At 44.8% G+C, this 8,333-nt stretch overlaps 1 long non-coding RNA gene across 1 annotated transcript in view; it reads right to left on the bottom strand.

Annotated features, from left to right (window-relative positions):
• Positions 1-3,133: 3,133 nt before the first annotated feature.
• Positions 3,134-8,333, bottom strand: part of LOC120398694 — a 72,617-nt gene continuing 67,417 nt past the window's right edge. The window contains exon 3 of the long non-coding RNA XR_005594636.1: positions 3,134-3,241. This is a non-coding gene — a long non-coding RNA (uncharacterized LOC120398694). The remainder of the gene's footprint in view (positions 3,242-8,333) is intronic.

Genomic DNA, 8,333 nt, shown 5'->3' with positions numbered 1-8,333 from the left:
CATGAACTATTTCAATAGTCATCTGAGATTCTGAGTTGGATTTCATCAAAAAAGATTAGAAGCAGGTGGGCGTTAGTGCTGTCTTGGACAGACAAAGATAGCAGATGCTTGCACAACGACCTGACCCCAGTTGATGGGCTAAGGAGAAGATGATGAGGATTTCACTGAGGGGAATGGAGCAGTTCACTCCTCTTAGAGCTATTATGTCAGCCTGTCTGGAAACTCAGTAAATAAAACTGCATTGGTCTACACTTGATTCCAGTGTTTTTCTTCATACCCATGGCTTAGAAACATTATTTTGAAATGAAAGCTTAGATTCTGGAGCACAGTTCTGTGGCAAGGGGCATATTCTGTGGCAAATTCCATGCCTGTAGAATTACAGATTACTTGAGGCCCTGATATTAAACTATTAAGTGCTTGTTTAACAAGCAAATATGCTGCTCCTATGGTCTCAAAATAGCCTACATTACAGTAAAACATTTAATTTTTAAATACTAAAATAGCATATCCTTCAGTTACGGTTTTCCTCAGCCTTTGATCTTTGTTTATTGTTCCAGTTACCGTTTCTATTTAGGGGTCAGAGAGCGGGCCTGAATGCATCCAACAGTACCTGATAATGCAGAGAGAATCTTAGGGCTAGAACACATACCCAGCAATGAAAAGAAGTGGACAGAATGCCAGAAGGATTATAAAACCGGTCATGTGGTTTTTTTTAAATCTACAGGACAGGTTTCAATTAAGGCAAGCTGGGTTCAACAATAACAGAAATCAAAGCCAGGAAGTTAGGGCCTCCCAGCCCACCTCCCCCTATCTTTTTCATGTTTGGGCCAGATATAAAAACAGCATTTAATCATGAAGTTCAGAAAACTTTACAACCCAGGTAAGGAAGAACTACTCTTGAAAGAATTAAACCTCACAGATGACAAAATAAGAAGTAGAACATGTTGCTGGCTCATTGTCAAGGAGATAACCTACTCGTATTCTGAAACTCACCAGTGGTATATAGGCAGGAAGATGTTGTATTTTACCATTGTAGGGTGACAGACACTAAGCCAAAATAAGCCCCTGAAATGAATATACAGTTTAGCATCTAAAACACTGCAGTGTCCCAACTATGGTAAAGGAAAACACTTTTTTCCTGTTGCTATGTACATTGGCACATATCCTATCCAAAGAATTGTGCTAAAAGTCTTCTGGAAACACCTGCCAACAGACTACTTGGGAACGTTATTTAAACAAGCATACCTGCCAACTTTCCAGCACTGTTGATTTTGCAGTACCAAAAAACATGTACTATTTTAAAACATACTTGATGGATGACAGGAATTGGGCCATAGGGATGAGGCACAGAATGTGCTCAAACTCCTGTTTATAATTTTCAGAGCTGCTCAAAGCATGTCAGTCTAACACACAGACATAGCAGTTTGTAGCAGTACACAGTGGTTGGACTCCAGACAGGCATACATACATGATAATAGTTCAGATGGAGCTGTGTGAGGGGAGGGAAGGATACTTTTTTCTCCATGATACTTTGTGCGTGCACGCGCACGCACACACACATACACACACACGGTCTTCACTCTATCACATGAGATTTCATGCCCCCAAACAAGCAGCTCTGCAGGACAATAGATACTTTTTACATGGATTCAGGGGAAAAAATCATGCAAGGCTACTTTCACATGACATTTTTGTTCTCAGAACATTTTGTGCAGAAACAGAAGTAGGATGGTGTCCATCTGTAAAATGTGTCCTTTGAGTGGAGGGGAGAGGGTTGGAGAGGCAAGGTGAGAAAAAAGCGTTATTTACAAAATACTCACTATTGCAGGGCAAGTACACCCTGTCGCCCTCTTGGGACAGGGCGAGGGTGTTATAGCCCTGCAGCTAAGTCCACCTGCTCACCGTTGCCCTCAGAGCAGTCCAGCCTAGTGGTCTGAATCAATCTGGCTGCCCTCCCTTGCAGGGCTGTGTGGCATAATGGCCAGACTCAATATGGTTGCCCTCTCTCACAGGGTTTTGTGGCCTAGTGGCTGGAGTCAATATTGATGCCCTCTCCCTCAGGACTGTGTGGCCTAATGGCCAGAGTCAATATAGGTGCGGTTTAACGTCTGCAGGGGGGATGGGCTATCACATGGGGGGGGGCTGGAATAGGGGGGCCCAGGACCTCCCTACTCCACTGGGGTCCCAGGCCAAGGCCCTGTCAGCGGTGAGTGTACTAATGATTGAGTCACTGGGGATCCTACCAAAACACATTGACTTATCACTCAGAACTATAACAGGATCAATGTATAGTCTCCCTTGGGCTACTTCCTACCCTGTCTCTTGATGCGGCAGTCTGGGCGTCTCTGGGTTCCTCAGCCTGTACAGCTCTCTGTGGCTCTGCTCTCTCTTGGGCATTCTCAGGTAGCCGGGTATCAGCCTGGGTTTCGGTGGGTCTGGCCTTCGTAATCCGGGGCTTCATCAGCTCCCAGGCTGGAGCCAGCAACATGCGTCCTCCCTGCTCAGCAGCCAGCCCTGACTGAGCGGCTCCATTTTATACTGGTGCTCCAGTTGAAGCATGCCCAGCAGGACAAGGGGGCATGGCTTCCTCAGCTCACAGTGCAGGGTTGACCCTTCCCTGTCCAGTGTGGGGAGAGTACACCCTATCACGCACACATATATTTTACAAACATACACAAACCATTTTTGGCAGAGAAGTGGATGGCTGGGGAGAAGCAGTGAACACAGGGAGTGGAAAGCAGGCTGTGAATGCAGCTGTCAGTGGAGGACGTGAGGACAAAGAGTACAAGAATTGGAGATCCTTGGATGAGGAATGGGCCTTGTTATGTTCAAGTAAGTGCAGGGAGTGTAGGATAGTGGTTAGATGAAGTACTGGGCTATGTAAAGGAGTGAGAACAATGTGAACAAACCAGGGGTGACATACACCCCAGTGCAGAATGCGACTACAAGGTCTACGTACACTGTAAGTCCTACTTAGCCCTACCTATTTTGAAGATTTCAGTGTTCTCTTCTGTTCTGGTTCATATACCAGGCCCATCACTCTGATGTCTTTTCATCAAGAAAAGTGGGACTGTTCTCTCAACAGGCTTGAGACAGACCCTTGCTTCAAAGACTCACCGTGGATTGATTTCTGGGAGAAGAGGGGAGTGATAGTCCTCTATCCGCATCCAGTGTCTTTGGTAGTGGCAGGCTCATTCCTCCATTTGTGTCTTTTGGTGCACATTGATTCTCTCCCATGAACCTGAGAAAAAAAGAAGAGGGTCAATAAAAGCCATATTTTAAGCATAGGGAGTAGGCTCAGCTAATCAGCGCCAGAAGAAATACTAAGACTTCCATCCTCCTGAGAAGTTCAACAAATCCAGCTTCAAGACCGAAAAGGCAGCAGGAAAAGCTGGACTGGTCTTTCTGCTGACACACAGATGGAGCCAATGTAACGTTTTCATGGAGCATCCACCAGCTCAGAACAGGGACCAATTCAAATGTTTTTAATTTTCTGATGAATATTTCACACTGTCTCACAGTAGTTGTGAATCCATCTGCCACCTGTGATTTGGTATTTCATGAGCTTTAAAAATGTGTTGTTACCAGCTACGGCACAGAACTAGGCTCAACTGTGCTCTATGTGTGGCTATAAAGAAATCCTGTGGGTTATCACAAGTACATAATTTCATCTTGAAATTTTATAACACTCTAGGCCTTTTTCTGTCCAAAGAAAGTCAATGGCGCTTTGCCCATTGACTGTGATGGGAGCAAGGCTGGGCTCTTAGAGCTTCATCCAACTTCTACTCAAGTTAGTGGAAAGACTCTCATGGAATTCAGTGGGTGTTGGATCAATCACAAATCATTAATCATGAGGCACAAGGCTCATAAAAGTTAGCCACAGCAATTCCATGCCTAAGCATTCATCTAACATTTTTATATAATCCATCTTGTACCTTCTTCTTCTATAAAACATGTAACAACAGGGTAATGTCTTCTTTAACATTTTTAAACTCTTTTAATATAGTCAGAGCTAGTATTTAGGTCTGATTGTAAAAAGATTGCCCACAAGAATATGTGCCTAATACCCACCATAAATGTGCATATAAGTATATACATTATACAGTTCCGGATTTACAATGGTGCCACGGCACTGGGCCCACATGCAGAAGGGGCCCTGGTTCCCAGAATGTGGCCCCACCCCCCATACCGCCTGTGCTCTGCCCCAAGGCTCTGCCCTGCTCGCCTTCTTCCCCCTGAGGCCCCGCCCATCACTTGTTCCTCTCCACCCGCTCTCCATGTGAGTGGTGGGCGGGGCCTCAGGGGGAAGAGGTCAAGTGGGGGAAGGGACCTGGGATTATACACACACAGTATGTATGTGACAACAGTATGAATTCTGTGGAGTACTGTGAGTGACATGAGAGGAGTCTATGGGCGTTTGCTTAATTGTGGCTGTTAATTAACATCAATCTTTCATACATTGTACATTTTCAAGGGGGGGCCTTTGCAGCTACAAGAATACCATGTATCCAAAATGTGTGGAAGGAGGCCCTGGAAAGCTGTTTGTACAAGCAACCGGAATTTTAAATTGCAAAAATTTGCACTGCTTACTCTCATTCTAGTTGTGCAAATTCAGAGTGCCCTCTGTAGATTACAGAGGTGGTGCTTCAAAGGCAGCTCAGCTTCCTCTGTGTACCCTCTGTGTGCTGTTTAGTGGGAAGTGATCCAGCTTTAAATTGATCTTCTCTGTTTTCAAATGACATATATGATTCTCTCTGTTTGTTATGATAGCCCGACACAGTGCAGCTTAGTATTGTCCTGCCCTGTGCTTTATTTCTCTTTGCACGACATCTACAGAAAGTTGCTATAAATTTTCTGGAGTTTTGGCTTCTACTTCATCTGGTGTTCTTTCTTCTTTTGAACAACATAGAAGCCAATCGCATAACTGTGTTGCACAATAATATTTTTTTGCAGAATTATGGCTTTAACAAGATATTTTTAAAAGCCTCTCTGGTATTTTAAAATAGTTGGTTTGGTGCACTGCTGTGATAGTCTGTAAAGTTCGGAACTCTGACTCCATGGGAGGAAATCTTGTTTAGATACTATGAACTCTTTTGTCCAATGCCCAGAACTTGTCTTCTGTATTTTTATATAGGAGATTAAATAATTAAAATTAATTAAGGTAGGACGTATATTTTAATAGGATCACTTTTTCATGAGGTAGTTTTTGTGGTGAGCTGGTCTCTACTTGACATTTGGCAGTTTTTGCATTACCCTTTGAGACTAAAAAGTTTGATATTGGAATGTGATTTTTTTGGTTGGGACAGCAATCTCTAAAACCGACTTGAGATGTTTGTCTAGAATGCATTATCAGTATTTTTTGTGTATGCAAATCATCAGGGAAACAGGCTAACAAGTTTTATCTGAACAAACGCTCTTGAGTTCTGTATACAGTATTTAGCACTCTATCTGCTGAAGTTAGTCAATCAAATTGTACCAGTTAGGAACTCAAATAGGTTTTAAATTTTGCATGTGCACTTACCACTTACTTATGCCTGCAACTACAGCACAATCTTATGTCAATTTAATTATTTTAAAAATACAGCCATTTTTCCATCGTGAGCAACATTGCACAAGAACTTTAATAAATGAAGAATCCTTTTTGCAGAAGTAGTTATGAAAACTTAGATCTAAGATCTAATACACTGAATGGAACTTCAGGGAATATTAAGATGGGATCCATAAGATGCTAAAACTGTGGAAGGTCATTCATGGCTATTCCTGGTCTGTCCCTATCACTTCAGTCTGTCTGTTGCATCACAATCCACCCAGTTTTTTCTGCTTCATCTCCTCTTCTGCCGCAGTGGTCCAGGCAGAGCTACCAAAACTTTAAGGCCTGGTCTACACTACAAACTTAGGTCGATGGACGCTGCCTTACGACAACCTAATAACGTAGGTTTCTACACTCCCAGGTCTCTTTCACCCACCTAACTCACCTGTTACATTGACTTAATTACTCCACCAGCTTAATTTGATGCTGATGAGACAACAGAGAGGCAGTGTAGACACAGTGTTGTGTAAGTCGACTGAATTGGCCTCCAGGAGGTGTCCCACAATGCTCCACTGTGACCACTCTGGGGAGTGTTTTCAACTCCACTGCACAGCAGCCAGATACACAAGAACCTTCCCCTCCCCTCTTAAAGCCCCAGGAACTTTTGAATTTCCATTTCCTGTTTGATCAGTGTGGAGAGCTTGGCAACCCAGCTAGTCATGGAGACTCAATGCCCCAAATGCGCACCAGCTTGGAGTACACAGGAGGTGGTGGATCTTATTTGGCTCTGGGGAGAAGCGTCTGTGCAGGCACAGCTCTGATCCAGCTGTAGAAATGTTGACATCTATGAAAAGCAGGGCAAGATGGAGAAGGGCTACACCAGGGACACAAGGCAATGCCGCATGAAAAATAAAGAACTACGGCAGGTGTACCAGAGGACAAGCAAGGTGAATAGTCATTCTGGTTCTGCACCACAGATATACCATGTCTACATTGAGCTGCATGTGATTCTCGGTGGCAACCCCACCTCTACTCCTAAATACAGCGTGGATACCTCCCAAGAATCTGAGTCCAGGGCCACCTCAGGCAACAATTAGAATGACATTGTAAATGAGGAAGAGGAGAATGGGAGACAGGAAAGCAGGGGATCTATTCTCCCTAAGAGCCAGGAGCTATTTTTAACCCCGGATCAGTCCAGCTGGTTGTAGGACAGCATTGTGGCTGAGCGCAATGCCAGGGAAGGCTCCTCTGGTGAGTATGCAATTCCAGTTAAACTGTAGGGGTTACAAGCTCCTACATTTTATGTTCAATATGAAGAAAAAGTGAGGTGCGGTGGGTATCTGATTCCCAGTGTCCATTCCAGCTATGCAGAGGGTCCCCCCCCACCCCTCGAAAAGAGTGTTTATGTGCACAGGGTTGGCCTGGGAATCCTCCCTGGTGAACTCCAGAAAACATTTATGGAGGAACTCTGCAATCCTTTGCAGATTTTTGGAGAGGGCCACTCCGCTATTAACTCTGCTGGCATCATTGCGGTACACAGCATAAGGACCAGGTCTGTACCCAGACGCTTGCAGCATCTGCTCCCTTGCTGGCTCTGTTACCTTCAGGAGACTGATATCATAGGATCATCTAGGGGAGATGGTGGAAGTTTTCATTACAAGTGTTCACACTGCAAACAACAGAGCATGTGATCCCCCACCCATGGTGATTTCCGGAACCCTCAACCATAGTTTCCCTAACATGCCAGGGGTTTGGGTGACAGGGATTGGCACTGACCTCAGAATCTGAAAGTCTACCAGCAGCTTTGCGGGGGGGTGTGTGTGTGTGTTCTGTGTTCTCTCATGGCCACAACCCCCACACCCCATAGCCCCTGTGGATGAAGAACACAGTTTGGGAGGCTTAACTCTGGTTCCTGGTCTCCAAGCACCAACCATGTCACCAAGGGGAGGGGGCATTGTCCACCTGCCTACCTGTGCTTCTGACGTGGATTGCCCACAAGTTGCAGCACAAGACCCATCGCCCATGATGCTGGGCCATACTCACCATGGCTGGAACAGCAAACTGCTTCATTGAATAGCTAGGGATTCTGATTATGTTCTGGCTTGCACTTCAGGGTAATATGGGAAGTGATTTTAAAATAGCACCTTTGAACTAGACCCACACAGACAATGGTTGCCTTGTGCTTTGCAGTGGAAAGCTTGGTCTTCAGCACAGCCTTCACACCAGTGCAGAGGCTTTCACAGATTAGAAGACGGAAAAAGAGAACATGTGATGACATGTTCAATGAGATAATGAATACTTCTGGGACAGCTGATATGGAGCTAAGAGCCTGGAGGACTTCATTGTCTGAAAAACTGGACACAGACGTGGATAGCAGGAGAGCATGCCTGGAGCATGAGCATGCCAGGCAGGATGAGATGCTGTGGATTATGAAGGACCAATCAGTCATGTTGAGGTGTCTGGTTGATCTTCGAGAAAAAGAGCTTGAGGCTAGACCTATTGCCCTATTCCCAATCCCTTTCCCCTAAACATTCCAGGAGGTGCAGGGGAGAGGGGAAGTGCAGTATCGCAGGAGGCACTGGAGGAGGGTACTAAGAACAAAAGGCAACCATTCAAAGACCTTTGATGGGCAAGACTTCTGTGCTTATACAGACAATCCGACTTGGATTCTCCCTTCCCAAATCTCTCACACCATTTGCCCAAGGTTGAATTATTTTGCTGGACTTTCAGTTTCTTTATTCTTGAGCAAAAAGTTCAATGTTTTGAGAATGAAACCCTTTATTTATTCCAAGCACGAGGGTGG

The sequence above is a fragment of the Mauremys reevesii genome, linkage group 2 (assembly GCF_016161935.1).
Source record: "Mauremys reevesii isolate NIE-2019 linkage group 2, ASM1616193v1, whole genome shotgun sequence".
Classification (NCBI taxonomy): Eukaryota; Metazoa; Chordata; order Testudines; family Geoemydidae; genus Mauremys; species Mauremys reevesii.
This window is presented reverse-complemented; position numbering and strand designations above follow the sequence as displayed.